The sequence below is a fragment of the Vicugna pacos genome, chromosome 11, assembly GCF_048564905.1.
Source record: "Vicugna pacos chromosome 11, VicPac4, whole genome shotgun sequence".
Classification (NCBI taxonomy): domain Eukaryota; kingdom Metazoa; phylum Chordata; class Mammalia; order Artiodactyla; family Camelidae; genus Vicugna; species Vicugna pacos.
The window spans coordinates 100,101,707-100,118,938 of NC_132997.1; the positions used below are offsets into that span (position 1 = coordinate 100,101,707).

Below are 17,232 nucleotides of genomic sequence, written 5' to 3' on the forward strand. Positions count from 1 at the left end.
ACCTTGTTTAGCTGATTCATATGTAGTAGTTTGCATCTGCAAATCCCGAAGTCCTGATTTATCCCCCTCTCCCTTTCCCCCTTGGTAACCGTAAGTTTGTTTTCTGTCCGTGAGTCTGTTTCTATTTTGTAAGTAAGCTCATTTGTGTCATTTTTTTGGATTCCACGTGTGAGTGGTATCATATGACATTTGTCCTTGACTGACTTCACTTAGTGTGATCATCTCTAGGTCTATCCGTGTTGCTGAGAGCAGCTAACTTTTAAAAAAATTCTTATTTTTTGTTGAAGTGTAATTGATTTACAATGTTAGTTTCAGGCGCACAGCAAAGCCATTCAGTTACACGTATACATGCATACGAATTTATTCAGATTCCACTCCATCACAGTAAAGCACAGCTAACTTCCGACCAAGGAAAACTGTCTTTCAGATCCAGTTGTTCCTTCCTTTCCCTTCAGATTTTCATGCTTTTCCTCTACGAACTACTTCTGCTTATATAGGAATTAGAGCTGGGTTTCCTGTTTGGGGTCTTTGTGGATCGTGATGCACCTGTGGACGTGAGGGAGGCCTCCGCGGCTGCACACCTGGCTCTGCTCAGGGGCACACGGAGGGTCTCGGGTCAAGGTTTCTGTGCGTGTCAAGTGACCCCGCCCCCCGGCCCCTCCCCCGACATGGAAATAACCCTTTCCGTCTGCTTCTCCACCAGAACAAACAAACTGAAAAAGGCCTTGGATCATTCGGCTGAATATCCAGCTTCCCTGAGTTAACAAAACAAAAGCAAACAGCACGGAAGTGCACTGTGCGTCGGGTAAGAGCTCCCCGCGTTGCTCTGCGCGTCAGCTCGCGACGCCCTCTGCCTGCTCTTTGCGCTGCCCTGTCGGCAGGTGAGGGGAGGTCTGAGCTGGTGTTTTCAGATGTGACGCCTCGTGTATGCTTTTCTTGGACCCAAAGGGGTTGGAATGAGGCGACTTACTGAAAAGCGCCTTCTGGTTTCCTTAACAGGAACTGCTGCGTTGTGTTGTGTTCACGGGCCCTGTGTGCTGGGTTTAAGAGACCGTGTCAGCTACTGCGTACAGGTGCCTTCTCAGCACGGGCGTGCGATGCTCTGCTGTATCGTTTGGGAGCCCAGCGCGGGGGTTGATGGCGTCCTTCTGCACCGGGCGCTGGCCAGGTCTGGTGAGCTCTCACCCTGCCCTCTCAGACGCCCAGTCTTACTTGAGGGGCCGCTAGGGCTGCGGTGTGAGTGGAGGCTGCACAGGATACGACTTTGGAGGCTGTCACAGTGTCGGCAGAGAGAAGACGAGGGCTTGGCACAGAGCAGTCGGAGGGACGCAGAGCTGGGAGCAGATTCGGGGAGTTTGGGGGTAGCCTTGGATCCGGTGCTTGTTTGTGTGTGGGGGGGACATTCTCTGGGGTTTGCGTCTGGGTGAGTGGGTCGGGGGGAGCCCTGGAAGAGGGGCGGGTGATGAGCGCACTTCGGGGCAGGCGGGGTTTGAGGGGCTTGGGGGACCTGCAGGTGCAGAGCGTTCAGGGGAGGCGACGGGCCGCAGGGTGGCTTTGCGTCTTGCAGGCCTGAGAGTGCAGCGTGGGAGCAGCGGCAGTGTCTCCCCCCGACTTTGGCTTTCAGCGTCTTTGCCTTTTGCCCCGGGTCACCGCTCTGTTCCTCCTCTTTCTGGGGCCCGCTCTCCTTCTCTTCCCTTCTGGTGCTGGAAGCTTAGGCCACCAATGTGAGAACTTCCTTCTCTCCTGATGTGAGAGCTAATGCTAAAAAGTATTCCGCAAGCACTGCCTTCACTGCATCTCACACATTTTGATGTGTTTTTATTTCACCCCATTGAAATGTTTTCTGATTCCCTTTGGGATTTCCTCTGACCCACGGGTTGTTTGGAAACGTGTTAACTTGGCCTTTTGGGGCAATTCTCAGAGATCGCTCTGGTACTGGTTTCTAGTTTAACCCCGTTTGGGTCGGAGAGCAGTTGGAGTGATTTAAATCGTTTTGTACTTGCTGAGGTCTGTTTGAGGGCCTAGGATACAGCCAGTCCTCGTGAATGCGCAGTTTCCTCCTAAGAAGAGTGTGCCGCTGTGCGGAGGTCTCGTGGGCTCGAAGTGCTGTTAGGTCCTGTGTCCTTACTGTTCCGTCTGGCTTGTTCTTTCCAGTTACTCAGAGAGGATCGCGCAGGTTTGCAACTATGTGTGTGGCTCTGTCCGCTTTGCCTTTCAGGCCTCTTAGTTCTTGCGTCACGTATCTGGAAGCTCTGTCGTTAGGTGCACGGGCGTTGGGGATTGTTGCGTCTCCGTGGTGAGCTCGCACGCCCCTCCCTGTTCCTGATGATACTCTGTGGTCTGCTTTGATGTAGATTTAGCCACCCCAGGGCTCTTTCTTCGATCAGTGCTCACGCATCGTATCTTTTCCTCGCCTCTTGCTTTTAACGTAAGTGCGTATAAACCCGTTTACAGTATAACCCGTGTTACACACAGAGATATTGCTACAGATACGTCTTTATATAGAAAGTGTGTTTCTTGTAGACAGTGTATGTTTTGGTCACGCTTCTTTATTGTCTCTGTCTTTTAATTGTCTTTCTGAAGACCATTTCCACTTGCTGTAATTATCCGTAATGAATTTAAAACTGCCAGATAGCTTCTTGTTTCTTGGTCTCCGCTGATTGTCTTAGCGTACTCTTTTCTTAAACGCTTTGCCTCCTTTCTTTTACAAATTCTTCCCAGTTCCAGCCTGCAGTGCGTCTTTTCTCTCTGAAGAACGCGTTCTCAGGATGCTCTGGGCTGTGTGCCATGCTCTGTGGTTACTGTGTGTAGGTCTCATCTCCAGTGAGGTGGGGGGTCCTTGAGCCCCGAGGCATGGCTTCGGTTCCCCAGGGCGCCTGGTAGAGGGGACGTCTGCCGACGGAGCTCACCGCCCGACCCCGGTGACCCAGTCGTCTGCTTGTTCACCACTGAAGGCTCTGAGAGATACTGCAGGGAAATCATGCGGAGGCCTGAGACGCAGCTGCTGTCCCCCTTTAGCTCACCCCCAGACCCCCGTAATATGTGTGATGGAACGTTCCTGGTTTTCTCAACTTCTCAGCCACGCCGCCCCTCCCTCTCAGTGCTCGGAGAAGTTCCAGCCCCTCTGTCCACACGCTCTCGCCTGTGCTCCTCCAGTGCTGGCGGGCCCTTGTGTCGGTGCTGACTCCACTTCACTGCCCCGCACCTGCCCCCGCCCTCAGGAGGGGACCTCTTTGTGGGCAGGGTCCCCACTGCATGCGCCCGCGGAACCCCAGTGCCCGCGTGCAGTAGCCATGCAGTAAATGCTCACACTGAGCGAGGCTTTTGTCTGGAGCCCCTCAGCTGGACTTGGTGGCGAGGGTCTGGCAGGAAATGGCAGGCTGACCGGCTTGCATTTCTGTTCTGCCCCGGGTTACTCTGCATTCAGGAGTTTTACCATGTTTATTGGGCTTTCTTTCCTCTCTGAAGTCAGGGCCAGTTACTCCTGGTGTTCCAGAAAATCCACGTGCGGTCTCAAATAAGGAGCGAGAGAAATTCACGAGAGGCCTGTGGCGGCTGGGAGCTCCCTTTGCAAGCTTGTCTGCGTGTTATTCATACCTTCATCTCAATTTGGAAAAAGGAGGCAAACAAATAAATGGGAAGGAAGTAGGGCCGGAGTTGGGTGATCGCAAGGCTGCAGTGGGACCCGTTCCCCCACCCCCCGCCCCACCGTGTGGCTGTGAAGCTGTTTCACTGCGAATGCTTGTCTCCCCTCTGAACATGAGTCTCAGACGCCAAAGGCAAGGTTTGTTTTGCCCTGGTTAGTACTTACTTTCCAGTGGCTGGCGGACTCTGTGGAGTCCAGCCTCTTGCAGGCTCCTCCTGCAGGCTGAACGGGGAGAGAAGGTAGCCTCGTCATGTCGCATTAACCATGACAGAACATTTGGCTGGCGGCTGCCCAGCCCTGCCGCCAACTGCGTGCGGAAAATCGGAGTGGCCGCCCCAAAGCGCTCTGAGTGTTTTGATTTGGCCATTTGTCAGGTTTCCATCTTGTGCCCTGGGCGGCTGTCTCTGAGCACAGGCAGAGCTTTGAAAGGAATAGACAGCAGATCCACTGTTGGGACTGGAACAGAAGGCTTGGGGGGTCTCCTTCTGGAGGGGGTGGCAGTCCCGGGTGCTCTCAGCTTCTAGAGTTCAGCAAAGACGCCGGCTAATGGGGGACACGCGCCCTGAGACCTTGTCCGTGTGCTGTGAGGGGGTGGGGAGCCGGGACGGAAGTTGTCCTTTCATTTGAATACAGTCCAGCAGTTGGGGAAACATATTAATTGTGACAGAAGTGAACGTCCTAACCCGTCTTTAAGTGAAGAGTGTAGGAAAAGAAGCAGTGTGTCTGCTTCTGTGGTAGGTGTTCTGCGTGCACCACCTCGGGGGGGGGGGGCCGTGACGTCTGTTCTTGCACGAGTGGTCCAAGCGCAGGTCTCTGTTCTCCCCCTGTTCTTCCTTGTTTCTGTGTGTGTGTGTCTGACTGTGTGTGTCTTGTGCATGTGTCTGTGTGCATGTGTTTCTGTGCATGCATGTGTTCACGTGTCCATGTGTGTCTTTGCATGCATGTGTGTCTGGGCGTGTGTGCATGCGTGCCTGTGCGTGTACGATTTCACGTGTCCACGCGTGTCTTTGCGTGCATGTGTGTCTGGGCATGTGTGCATGTGTGTCTGCACGTGTTCACGTGTCTACACGTGTCTTTGCATGCATGTGTGTGTCTGGGTGTGTGCACGTGCTCATGTGGCCTGAGAGTCCAGCGGCCCGCTGACCGAGCTGATCACCTCAAGGTCTGATGCCCCCTGGGCTTTGAAGGATCCTTGGGGCGCAGGCTTGTCTTGCCGACCGGCGCTGACCCCGAGAGCCCCGGTGCACCTGCCCATGTAGTTCACGCGCCTGCTCTCACCGGTCTGCGCTGCCCGTGGGCAGAGCTGGTAAATGGAGAGGAGACGGGCTTGGCCGACGTGGACGCTCAGGCGGCTCTTCATCAGGATGACGTGTCAGCATCTGTGAAATGTTAGAGACACGCGTGGCTGAGGGGTTGGCATTTCCTCTGGAAGCAGTCATTGCTGGGGTCCTACCCCCCCTTCCCCGTGGTGGTCCCTGCTCTCTGGGAGATGCAGACCCGGGGCCGATGCTGAACTGTCACCAGGGACCCCCCCAAGGGCCGTCCTGTGTGTCAGCCTCAGGGGGAGACCCGGGGTCACTGGCAGGTGAGCGATGGCTTTGGAGGCCAGGCCTCGGGGAGCGCCAGAGCCTTCCCTGGCTGTCGCCAAGCATGAGGCAGCCTCCCTGAGGAGACAGCAACCTAAATGGAAGAATTAGACTGGATTAAACGGCTCATTAAACGTCTCCTGCACAGCAGGGCAGCGGAGGGAGCAGAGCCAGGCGCGTCAGTGCGAGGGAGGGCAGAGCTGAGGGCGCCCCTTCTGCCGCCAGGGCCCCTGCACATCCCCACCTGGAGTCTGTTTCATAACAACCTGGTTTTGGTGAACAGGGTGAAGGCTCAGGTGGTGGTCCGTGGGTGACAGCGAGTAATGGCCGCACCTGGCTTGGCCGCAGGGCCTCGGGCGGCTCTCCCAAGGGGCAGGCCTGCTCCCCCGTGGGGCGCTCCTGTTTTGTTTCTTTCACACTCAGTACAGCAGAGTTCTTCGTCCTTGATGACTTCTCATGCTGCAGAAAAGGAAGGGCCGACAATGGGTGAGGTTCGGAAAATGCATTGTGTATTTAAACCCGGACACACAGGACCTGCTCCGGCTCCGTCCCTGAGCAGCAGGCGCCCTTTGTTCATCCCTGAAGCCACAGGCTCCCGTCCAGACTTAGGTTTGTGACTGTTTCCCAGTAAATGTAACCAGGAATCCCGCGAGGGCAGCTGATTCCACTCCAGGCCTGAAGCAGGAAAGGATCCGGTGGCTTTGGGGCATGCTCTGGAGGCCGGAGAGAGAGTGTTCCCTGAATGGAGGGGCAGAGTCAGACGGATAGACTGGAAGGGGCATCGTGGCCACGTATGGAAACGTGGAGCCCACAGGAAAACGCTGGTGGTTAGCGGAAGTGCGTGTGCTCCTAACGATGCTCAGAAGGAAAAAGCTCAGCTGGAATGAGTCACAGGGAGTTCCCAGAGCAAACGAGAGTAAATGACAGGACGTGCTCTAGAAGCGGGGTGGCAGTACAGTGCTCGGTTTCTTCTCTTAATTCTAGTCCTGTCTCTGACAGACGGAGATGTGCCTGTTTTGCGTAAGCAGGAGAGAGGGTTGCAGGATCATGTGGGCGAGTCCAGCAGTCCCAGGCCGGGCAGGGACCACCCGGAGAATGAGAGGGACCGGTCCTGGAGGGCAGGCGGAAACACGTCCTCACGAGGAGGAAGGGGTGTCTAACGCTGATGACCGCACACAACAGTGCGTCACACACAACAGCCCCGTGCAGAGAGGGTCCCAGTGTTCCTTGAATGCCAGTCATCCCAGTGGACTGGAGAGAGAGCCAGCCACCCAAGCCAGTCCCTTCCTTTGGCCTGACCCGCAGTGAATGATGCGTTCTCCATCAGGGTCTGGGGCGCGTGTGCACACACGTTTAGTGGACTGGTGGGTGCACAGGACCTGCACTAGGTAATAGTCACCGAGGGCCTGCATTTCTCTCTCTATCTGCCTGTCTGGGAAGACAGACTGGTCTGTGGGGCACCACTCACCCTCCTGTGGGCAAGGGCACCACACGTAGTGGCCCCCACTGCCTGAGCTTCTCAGGGGTCCAGCAGGGGAGGGATGATGCTGGTGCAGCTGGTCCCAGAACCAGCCTGCTGGGGGCTGTGAGTCAGGTCGCTGGTTTTGCTTGGGGGCGGGGTGGGGCCAGGCCTGGGCATCGCTGGGGAAGGTCCTCTGAGGGCCACCCCGCAGGACAAAGCTGGCCAGCACGTTCCCCTTTGGAGAGGAGAAGTCTCTGAGGCCAGCTTGGTTATGTGGGGGCAGGCCCACGTCTCAGGGCGGACGCTGGGAGGAGAAGGCAGAGCGCCATGCTCTGACTCCGGCAGCAGCTCTGTCACGCAAGGCTGCCATCGTGTTGGAAAGTGGAGACGAGGTGGGCCGATTGCTGTTAGTTGTGCGTTTACCGTGTGCTCGGCTCCGTGTCGAGTCTGTGCCAGGAGAGCCCGCCAGGGACTGGTTTTCCAGCTGAGGGGCTGAGGGCTGACCCCTGATTACTGAAGAGTCTGGCTTTGCATCCAAATCTCTAACCGCAGACACGTTATTTTCTCAGAGTGGCTTCTGTATGGAATCTTTGTGGACTTCTGAGCAGCATGGTGGTGGGGGGGAGCACCCTTCATTCTCAGGGAGTGGCAGCCTGATTATTTTGTGCTATTGAGTATCTATAAATACTTCCCAGTTGAAAGATGTAAGTTTGAGTGAATTAATGGAACGACCCCATGCAGCTGAGGCTCGGCTGGCCTCTCCCTCTTCCATCCTGGGAGATATGACCGCTGCTTCAAAATCTATCAGCTCTCGGCACCGGCGCTGCAAGTCCTAATTCAGTGTGTCCCACCTCTGTCCCTGGACCTGCCTGAGATCGTAAATCACTGATTTTTGAGTTTTGAATCCGTGAACTTGGAAAACTCACAGTGCAGCCTCAGAATAGGTCATTCGCAGGGAAAGTCACCATTTCCTCTCGTTAGCGTTCCAGTCGCTGTTTAGGAGAATGTGGACAGAGGGGAGCTGCGGATGACCCTGGACTCATTAGAGCCACTCTTCCAAGTTCCTCCACCCAATTTCCGTGGCAGGTGCGGAGCGGTAATCGGCCTGGTGGGTTTTGCAGTTCACTTTTCCCTGCTCCTTTCCTGCTGATAGACTGTGAGACGGCTGGGGAAGGAGCGGGAAGAACTGCAAAGCAGGAAAAACGCAGCGTGCGCCCGCGCTGTCTGGAGACGCTGCTTGTTAACAGAGCCTGCATTTCACCGTTACAGAGACGCTCCACCAGAAGGGTCCCACAGCCTTTTGAAAAGATGAACTGTCTCTCCCCAGGCTCCGCCAACCCACGGGCAGAAATGCTCTGAAGCTCTTGCTTTAAGAATGAGCTTCCACAAAACAACCAAACCCAGCTGGTCCAGGACCCATCACTGCTCTCCTCCGACAGCCTGGGCGCTTTGCGTGCAAGGACCCTTGGGTCTCTTGGTTCCAGAAGCCAGATCTCCGAGATCAGGGCAACAGCGTGGTTGGGTTCCGGCGAGGCCCCTTCTGGGTTGCAGACGGCCGTCTCTCGCTGTGGCCTCACATGGATGGAGGGGAGAGGGGCTCACTGGGGTCTTGTCTTATAAGGGCACTAATCCTGTTCACAAGGACCCCACCCTCATGACCTGATCACCTCTCAAAAACCTCACCTCCTAACACTGTCCCATTGGGGGTTAGATTTCAACACGTGAGCTTGGGGGGGACACACACACCCCTAAATGCACAGTGCCCCCCGTCTTCTCTCTTTCTCATCCTGCCACCTTCTCAAAGACACAGGCTGTGAGCCAGCCCAGGCTGACCCCTGAGGAGGAAGCAACGTCCCTCCCCCTCCTCCGAGGGGCGGGGCTGCGTGTCAGCTCCCAGACCATTCTCCTTTGTGACAGGGTCAAAGGGCGTGGCCATCCTAGGGCCCGGTGATTCAAGCCAGGGGAAGCTCTGTTCAGTCTTCCCAAGTACAGAATCCAGAACAGGCACGTTCCCGCACACAGATCAACCCAAGTTAGCAGATGGCACTGTGTCAGGGGCCCCACGCTCACTCCCACACGTGGAGATCTGCCAGGCTCAGCGCCCTAACATACAGCTCACTCACGGTGAAGACTATCACAGGGGCACCGGCAGAGACATGCAGGGGTCACAGAGAGGAAACCACAGGTGGGGTCTGGAGGAATCCTCACGCAGGCATCACTCTGCCCTCTCCCCCAGCAACAGATGCAGTGATGTTTCTGCCCGAGGTTTTTACTGGGGCTGGTCATGTAGGCACCTCTGCTGGGCTTGTACCCAAACCCTAGACTCCAGGAGGAAACAGGTGCTCAGTGTAAACTGCAGTGTTTGTACAAAGCGTTTTGGCTCCAGGGACAATCCTTGTCAGTTAGGGTGTTGAGGTCCCCCCGAAATCCAAGTGCCCGGACACTGGCCCCAGGCCAGCCCCGCACGCTGGCCTTTCTGAGGAGAGCGGTGGGGCCGCGGTGCTCGCGGGCGAGCCAGCCCCGCCCTGCAGTGGGGCAGCCCCTGCGCCCCAGAGAGAGAGCTGTCCTTTGGAAGCAGCTGCTTCTTTGGAAAAGTGTGGCCAGCATCTTCATTTCTCCAGAATGGATGATTGGCTCTGGACTACCCCTCACCCCCGTCATCCTGACTTCTGATCCGCCAGGCATGTGCCTGGTTCTGTGACAAACCGGAACCCCGGAGTAGCTGAGTGGGGCAAAGGGCTGTGTAGACCCTGCGGTTTTATTCAAACACGCTGCTAAAACTGCAGAGCATTGAAGGTGGATTCAGCCCCTCACTCTTAGAGTCAGTACAATTGATTGGTGAGTGATGGCTGCTGATTTTCCCTTCGAGCGGCTCTGAGCTTTCCGAGCGGAAACCGTTCAGATGCCGGGGGTAGTTGTGACTGTAACCTGGGGCCCGGTGGGCAGGGAACCCTTTCTGCTCTCATAAGCGAGACTAGCCCCTGTCAGCAATGTTTAATTGAGAGAGAAACAGTGAAACTGGATAACGCCATTGATTTGGTGCCGCGTTGGGGTTGCTGCGACATTTGGAGTGAGTGGCTTGTTGAGTGTTTTAAGGAAAATCCAAATTTAAAATACGTGTTTATTTTCCTCGTTACAGGTCACTTTCACTCCTTCTTCCTGAAGCGATCCTCTGAGAGAGTCAGTCTCAGCTCCCGATTGGATTTGGCGGATCGGGTCGCCAACAAGTGGTCTTCCGTCCACGCTCACAGCCGGCCCCGGCGCCTGCCGCGGCTCCCGAGGCGGCCCCTTCCCGGGAGAGCCAGGACGCAGTCTCTGGCAGCATGACAGGAGACTTGAGCAGCTTGTGGGGAACATCTAGAACTCACCTGCCGCTTCCCCAGATGGTACTGGGCCACAGGAGGCAGCTAAGGGGAAGAGTTTGGTGGTGTCTCAGCAGAAGGTCGAGAGGACTCTTCCCAGAACTGGGAAGGACGCATGGAATCTGGGCTTATACTGGAGCTGAAGGAAGGGCTTTCAGCTGGGTAAGTAGCATCTTGCCACGGCGTGACTTTGTTTGAGCTGCTGTTCGTCCATCACGGTGCTGAAATCCTCATTCTCCTCTTGGTGTCTTCTAAGAGTTCCCGATACCAACTGGAGTAAGAACAGCATTTAAATTTCTAGCTGCTCGAGAATAATTGGGTGGGCGGTGGGGAGTTGTATTAAGAAGCCGATTAAATATTTAAAAGATTAATTTTCATTATGACTGTAGGTTGGTAAATACGATCTTTTCTATCAGCCTGAACAGTAATAGGAGTAATGGCGACACTTTCACTTCTTCTGGTTTAATTTTGAAACTTTAATCATGGCAGTACTTTGCATTTTTATTAGTATTATGAGAAGATTGAAGCAAATTATTTTGGGGGGTTGACTGGTTGAAATAGTTTTTATTGGATCACTGGGAGTGAACCCCGCCTCCTGGGAGCAGGTGTGGAGAAGGGACAACATTGAGTCTAGTGGGAGACGGGAGGGTGCCTGGGAATTCAGGTTTGGTTGAGGGGAGACCTCTTAAGGTTCATGATGAGGGAGTCGGTGTTCTGTCTGCTCATTCATTCTTTCATTCAACGAGTACTTACCGAGGCTGCCACTTTCATTTTGGGGGGAGTATTATGTTTTTAACGTTTATTTTTTAATAAGCAATGTGTTTGTCTAAGATATGCAATGCAGTTTGATATACAGACACACAGTGGAATGATTACTATAGTCAAGCTAATTAATACATTTTCTCAAATAGTTCTCTATTTTTGTGATGAGAGCCTGGAAACCTCCTCTCTCAGCAGGTTGCCAGCATTCAGCACAGGATGGTTAGTGCCTGCGGCCAGGTGCACATTAGCACCTGGACTCTCTCGTCCCCTGTAACTGCGGCTCTGCTCCATTTTCCTCGCCTCCCCACCCCTGGTAAACGCTGTTCTACCCTCTACTCCTGTGAACCTGACTGTTTAAGATTCCACATGTAAGTGAGGCCGTGCAGGTTCTTCTTTCTGGGTCTGGTTTATCTCGTTTAGCAGGAGGCCCTCTGGGTTTGTCCGTGATGTCGAAAAAGGCAGGCTCTCCTGCTTCATAGGTGAGTCATGTTCCTCGTGTTCACACTCCACACCTGTATCCACACATCCGCTCACAGACACTCCGGGTGTCTCCACACCTCGGCTGCTGTGAGTAACGCTGCGGCGAATGCGGGCGGGTGGGATCTCTTTGAGGTACTGGTTTCATTTCCTTTGGGCAAAGACCCAGGAGAGGAATTTCAGGATCACACAGCAGTTATGTTTTTAGCCTCTGAGAACCTCCATGCTGCTTTCCACCTGATGCTTCTGTTAAGTGCTGGCTGGGGTTGAACATGGAGCAGTCTCTGTCCTCATGGTCTTACACGGACTGAAGCCACCTTCAAGGTCTAAATCTCGGCCATTGGGAGGATGCAGTGCTGATCTGGTTCCAACAAGAATCTGTGCCATCTGTCCCCCAGAGTGAGCCAAGGTGAAGGTGCTCGGGGGGCGGGGACGCTGGGAACTTCCTACAGCCCAGCTCCCGTGGCTTGGCTTTGCTGTTAGCTGTGGCTCCTGCATTCTAATACTACCTCAAGATCTCATTCAGAAGACCTTGCTTAAGTGGGGACACTGCCTGGGGAGAGCCGGGAGAAGCAGCAGGTGGGGTTAGTCGTCCACCGTGTTTGTCTCCTCCCGATGCTGCATTTAGGGCAATGCTCTGTGTTGGCCGCTCTCCTCCGTTCCAGCTCACACTGTGCCCTGCACTTTGCTGAGTCTGATCACAGCCATACTTATCATCATATCCAGTCATCATCATAACCATAATCACAAGAGTAAATCTCCGTGGACTTAACCTGATGTGGCAGATAGAATTTGGCCTGGGAGGGGTATGACCTCAGTCCTGGCTCTGGAGCTCACCAGCGGCATAACCCGAGCAAGTCAGGGAACTACTCTGAACCTCAGAATTTTCCTCTACAGATTGGCAGTAAACAGACTGCCACCTCCAGGAAGATTTCGAAAATGAGATTACTCAGTGAGTGCCCGTACCCCTTGGGGTTGGCCACAAAGAGTGTTTCTGCTCCGTGGGGAGGATTTTCTGAGTGGCAGCAGTGAGACACTACATGTCACGTAGTTCACTGTTCATCTCAACGGACGGCCAGATGCTCCACTGCCATCTGGCTCCGAGCTCCTCTGCCTGAAATCCCATCGGGCGGAGGAGGGGAGGAAGTGCTGCCCTGGTGTCTGGTTTTCAAAGAGAATCACAGAACCACCCATCCTCTGCGCCAGGGTGCACCTGTGGGGCTGGAGACCAGGCGGGCGCGTGATCACCCACGGTGACCTTCTCACCCGGGTCCTGGCCGCCTCCTGCCGGCTCTTCCATCCAACAGAGAGAAATACCTTCCAGCCATCGTGTCCGGCTGTGTTTCATTCCCGCCTTGTCCTGGATGTGGTGCCACCAAGTGCTTTGTGTGCCGGGCCCACTGTGTCCCTGTGGAGTGGGACCCCAATAGCGAGGCCAGGCGAGCCCTGGACACACGGCTGGTGCCACTCTTCAAGAACAGCTGAAATGCTTGGTAGAATTAGATGCTGCTCTTCTAGAGGCAGAGACTGAAGTGGGAAACGTGAAATACTTGGGAAGAAATGAGGAACAGAACAGAGTCTAAACCCAGGGGGGCAAAGCCCACCGCCAGCCCCGGCCGCGGAGGCGCGATGATGAAGCCTGTGTCCTTGGGAACAGGTTTACCTGCCCGGTGGGGACACATCCAGCCCGGGGACCAGTGTGTCACCCGTGCCATCTTCTCGGAGAGTCGCCTCTGCTGTCCTCGGCAGCCCTGCCAGCCGTCTCTGCCTTCAGACTCAGTCTGTTCCTCCCCTCAAGGACTTGCGGGGAGCACACGGCTGTTCTGTTCAGGACTCTGTGCCTCCAGAGTGTCACAGGGCCAGTGGGGCGGCCCTGGCCTCAGGCCGCGGGCTGTGCCAAGCTCGGAGGACTCTGCCTGAGGCTGGCCTGAGGTAGAGCGCTTCGAAATGACTCTCAATGTTGTAGAGAAAATGAACCCCCTTCCTGCCAGGGTTGGGGCTGGGTGACTGCAGAGCCCCCGTGGGCTGGAAGGCAGGCCCCTCCGTGTGCAGGCCCCGCCATGTGCAGATTCCCCGTGTGCTGCTCCCTCTGCTCACGTGTGTGGGCTGTGCACAGGCGGGTTTCCCCTGGGCACTCCGGCTGTGGGGAACCATGCATAGTGGTGGAAGGAGGTGCTATAAGAACTGCAAACTGGGCTCCAGCCCTGAGTGGAGCTGGCCCGCAGGGGGACCCAGGCAGCAGGCCCGGTGGTCCAGGCAGGCATGGATCCGTGTCAGCGGGCCTTCCTCCGGGTTCTCTGCACCTGGACACCGGCCCGTCTGGCGCAGCGTCTGATCTGTGAACGCAGAATAGAGGGACTCGGGCTGACACCGCTCACCTCCTCCTTCTGAAGTAAAACCTGAGCTCAGTTACAGCGCGAGAGCCGGGGGGGACCGGGGGCTGTGCCGGCGCAGCTGGAGAGAGAACTTGGCCCGAGCGGCACCTCGGTCAGAAGCCGTCCAGTGCAGGGGACAGAAACCCACTGAGGTCCACGCCGGGGAAGTGTGGCTCACCTCTGCCCCTCCCTCCTGGTCTCTCAGGCTCTCACCCCATAGTACCCGGTTCATAACGGGGTGGGGGGCACGGCCACGCTGAGCTGGCAAGCAGACTGTATTTGCCGCCTCCAGGTGGTAAAAGTGTCCCCATGAGTGTGTTTCACATGAGCCTGCTGCTTCCGCTTGTCCCCTGCGCCCGCACCGCTTGGCTTGTCAGGGACTGGTCCCGAGGGCTTGTTCAGGAGCTCCCGGAGGGCGGGGGCCGCATCACACACACAGCCTCACACAGCAAAGCACCTCCAGGTGCGGACGGACGCTGTAGGACGGGAGGGACAGAAGGGAGTCCCAGGACTTAATCTGCTGTCGTTTGAAGAGGCCCTGGATGTTTAGGAGAGGCTGGGGGTTGGGTGGGAGGCACGGGGAGGGGAGCCACCTTCCAACCCGCTGAGATTTTTAGTTATTTTTATTGACGTACAGTCGGTTTACAGTGCTGTGTTAGTTTCTAGTGTGCAGCACGGTGATTGAGTCACACGTATACATATATCTCCTTTTCATATCCTTCCTCATTATAGGTTACTACGTGATCCTGGATACAGTGCCCTGTGCTGTACAATAGGACCTTGTTGTTTCTCTGTTTTATACACAGCAGTGTGTCTGCTAATCCAAAACTCCTAATTTATCCCCCTCTCTCCCTTCCCCCACCGGTAACCATAAGTCTGTTTTCTGTGTCTGTGAGTCTGTTTCTGTTTTGTAAGGCCCACTTGTTTCACTCTTTAGATTCCACATGTAACTGATACCGTATGGTGTGTGCCTTTCTGTGTCTGACCTACCTCACTTAGTGTGATCATGTCCAGGCCCGTCCATGTTGCTGCAAGTGGCTTACTCTTTTTTACGACCGAATAGTATTTCATTGTGTAAATCTACTGCAGCTTCTTTATCCAGTCGTCTGTTGATGGACACTTAGGTTGCTCCCATGTCTTGGCTGTAAATAGTGCTGCTGTGAACATGGGGGTGCAGGTATTTTTTTGAATTGGAGTTTCCTCTGGATACATGCCCAGGAGTGGGACTGCTGGACCATGTAGTAAATCTATTTTTAGTTTTTAAAGGAACCTCCATACTGTTTTCCACAGTGGCTGCAGCAAACTGCATCCCCACCAGTGATGTGGGAGGGTGTTCTCCACACCCTCTCCCATGCTGAGACTGTTCATACAGGTAACCTGCTCAGAGTCTGTCTCTGTCCCGCTCCCCTCTGCCCCGTTGGACTGATTTTGCAGAGACTGTAAGAGTATTGTCATGGGTCCCTCACCATAGGCGATGCCCTTTGTCACTCGATCCCTTTGGCTCAGAAGGCTCCACGTGGAGTTGTGCCCTGTGTGGCTCTCCCGCCCTGCCGGCCGTGTGCCCTGCCGGCCGGGAGGTCCGGCTCTCGGTGGCCCTTGGGGCCTGACTGCCTGTGAAGTGCTCGCTCTCAGCCGGGATTGCATGAGCAGAAGCATTTATACTTTGGCTGTTTTCTTTCGTAAAAGTGAACAGCTGCGTGAATGGCGTTTGTTTTCCTAAGTAAATGCCTGATTAGGTCCTGTTCCCTGGCTTCTGCAGTTCTGTACCTGAACATGTCAAAACACAGAAGTCCCCCCATTCCAGTCAAGCAAAGCCGGATATTTTTGGAGGTCGGGGTCACCAGGCTGTGAGTATGACAGGGCAACAGCCGAGCATCACCTCCCCCAGCGACACCCCTCCTGTGCTGGGCGCGGAGGCGTCTGCCGCAGCCTGGCCCCGCCCTGGGCTCCCCGGAGCAGCTGTGCTGTGCGGGACATCCTGCTGTGGCCGGCGGCCTGGCCCGAGGCGGAGGGCGGCCCAGCCCAGCCGAGTACTGAGACCGGTGCTCCGGACGGGTCCAGGCGGCTACGCCTCGGAAGTGCCAGAAGGGCTGTGGTTCACGGGAGGGCCGGCAGTGTGAGTGCCTGGGTGGGCACAGTGTGCCTCGTTTCCTGCTGTGTCCAGGCCCCACGCCGAGGAAGCTGGTCCCCTGCAAAGCTTGTGGGGTGGATGACTGAGATCAGGACAGGAGGGTCAGACTGGCAGGGCCCGGTGTGCCTGGTTACTTGTGAGCCCCAGGTCGAGTGGGCAGAAAGGGCAGGGCCCCCGGTCCCACACTGAGGCCTAGCCAGCAGCGGGGAGAGACGTGGGCTTGAAGTCAGGCAGAGACGGGAGCGCTGGAACACCTGGCCTGAGCGGGACCGGAAAGTCCTAGAACTTGTCCAAGAAGATAACGGCCGGGAAGGGAGCTGACAGCCAGCGGGGTCGGGAGGGCAGGGAAGTCGTCCCGTCAGCTCTCCACCACACGTGGGCTCTACCCGCTGCTCCTGGCTGGGGGCTCTCCCGCCAAGTCTTCCTCCCCGCACGGCTCCCCGTCCTCGGGTCCTGGGGCCGACGCGCCACACCTTCTGGAGGCAGAGTCTGAGACTGGCAGTCGGCAGGGCCGGCTCCCTCTGGGGCTCTGGGGTCCTTGCCGCCCCCTCGTCCAGCCTCCTGCTGCCTCTGCCCTGCCTGCTGCACCTGGGCCTGCGGCTGCGGCTCGGCCTCTGTGGCGCATCCACGGTCTCTGGTCTCCAGGGTTGGAGCAGGGTAGCCCTCTCCCCCACCTGCCTGCCGGCTGGACTTTGTGACTGAGTAGATTTTCGAGAAGGGCTGGGGACGCTCGCACGTTCGCCGAGTCCTTTCGTGGCTGGGTGTCCGCCTGCGGCCTCTGCAGCTGGACAGCTCCGCGGCGGGAGCCGCGAGGTGGTGGCTCCCTGCCCTCTCTCCTCCAGGACTCTGTGCCTGGCGCTCCCTTGTCTCCTGCGGCGCTGATTTGGCCGAGGAGGAGTCCAGGCTAGCCTGCTTGTTCTCAGTCTGTTGATGAATTATCTACCTAGATGGCCCAAGCGTCGTTTCTTTAAGCCTGGCAACCAGTACCTCAACCAGGATAGGTCTTGGTGTCGACTGTCCTGTGTAATTTTTTCCTGAAACACATGAGATGTTGAGCTGTACGCACAAGACATTTCTCTTATTAAATCTTTCCCTTTGTCTTTGTTCCCCTTCCCTGTCTTCCTCTGCCTCCCTCGGTGGTCACGGGCTTTTCTCCACGTCCCTGACTCTGTGTTAGTTGCAGCCTCTTCCTCGATGTTTCGACTTTGTGTAGAATTTCCGTAATGATGTTGTTTTCGGTCAGTTTGTTTCTTGGAGTCTGCAGTTTCCATTCTCATCTTATTTTCTTGTTTTGTAACCTTGCCTTTGAGTCACCGTTTTCATTGAATTTCTGTACTGTTTCCCTCCCAAGCATGACACCCACGGGGCCTTTCCTTCTGTTCCTCGGGGGACGGATGTGTTCTTCCCTCCAGGCCGTTTGTCTGTCCCTCA

At 55.8% G+C, this 17,232-nt stretch overlaps 2 long non-coding RNA genes across 4 annotated transcripts in view; one reads left to right on the forward strand and one right to left on the reverse strand.

The window, feature by feature from the left end:
* LOC140699489 (uncharacterized) overlaps nt 1-17,232 on the forward strand; it is a 71,813-nt gene that overhangs the window by 31,713 nt on the left and 22,868 nt on the right. The window contains exon 2 of the long non-coding RNA XR_012077701.1: nt 9,834-10,218. This is a non-coding gene — a long non-coding RNA (uncharacterized lncRNA). The remainder of the gene's footprint in view (nt 1-9,833; nt 10,219-17,232) is intronic.
* LOC140699485 (uncharacterized) lies at nt 346-8,529 on the reverse strand. Of its 3 annotated transcripts, XR_012077697.1 has the most exons (4): nt 8,378-8,529; nt 4,925-5,025; nt 3,812-4,066; nt 346-3,603 (listed from the first exon to the last, which is right to left on the reverse strand). It is a non-coding gene; the product is annotated as an uncharacterized lncRNA (long non-coding RNA). The 3 variants fall into 3 exon arrangements; XR_012077695.1 differs by having other exon boundaries at nt 3,812-5,025; XR_012077696.1 differs by lacking the exon at nt 8,378-8,529 and adding an exon at nt 5,499-5,576 and having other exon boundaries at nt 3,812-5,025.